A 1,044-nucleotide genomic window follows, 5' to 3' on the forward strand; every position below is an offset into this window, starting at 1 on the left:
CGCCTCGACACCGTCGCCGCCCCGCTCCTATCTCGCCGTCGCCTTCGCCGTCGCCGTCGCCGGCCGTACGGGAGCATTGTTTTTTATTTTTGTTAGATTTTTTTTTGTAGTTTATAGATTTTTTTGTTAGGTTAGATGTGTAGTAATTTAGATACGTAGTTCATAGATTTTTTTGTTAGATTAGATTTTTTTGTTAGATTAGATGTGTAGTAATTAATTTGTTCATATTATGTTAGATTAATTAGATTTTTTTGTTAGGTTAGATGTGTAGTAATTTAGATATGTAGTTCATAGATTTTTTTGTTAGATTAGATTTTTTTTGTTAGATTAGATGTGTAGTAATTAATTTGTTCATATCATGTTAGCTTGTTTTGTTAGATTAATTAGATTTTTTTGTTAGATTAGATGTGTAGTAATTAATTTGTTCATATTATGTTAGATTTTTTTTCTGTTAATAGATTTTTTTTGATGATATTATTATTGAATATGCATGTTTGGTGATATTTTTTTGCTAATTTGAATACTATACTTTATTTTTTGATTTGGTTTTGCTTATTTTATGATTTGGTTTTGCTTATTGAATGCTCATATTGGATAAGTTCTCCTTCATTCCCGTGTGCTAGACAATTTGATATAATAATGCATTCTGGAATGAAAGGAGGAGCTATGTACATCGATCATCGATAGTCAACCCGTGATTAATAATAATGATCTAGTTTAATATTTGAATTATGAACGTAGGCCGGAAATGTCGTACTCATCGGACGACAAAAACCGCCCGGGGGAGTGCGACTGGTGCCACGACGACCGAGGTATCTGCGACATGTTCATTGAACTGGACGAAGATCGGCGCTTCAGCATTAAGCTTGAGGAGACCCACGATGTTCATACAGTACGCAACGACGACAATAGTTTTTTTCGTAATTAAGCACGACTTTAACTATTTTAACGTGTATTTTTCATATTTTCCAATTCGACTAGCTTATCCCATGCTTTGCAAGACGCTATGTCTTGGAGAGGATGGATTTTGAAGATCATGAAAGT

This window comes from Triticum dicoccoides, chromosome 4A (genome assembly GCF_002162155.2).
Source record: "Triticum dicoccoides isolate Atlit2015 ecotype Zavitan chromosome 4A, WEW_v2.0, whole genome shotgun sequence".
In the NCBI taxonomy this organism is placed as follows: Eukaryota; Viridiplantae; Streptophyta; class Magnoliopsida; order Poales; family Poaceae; genus Triticum; species Triticum dicoccoides.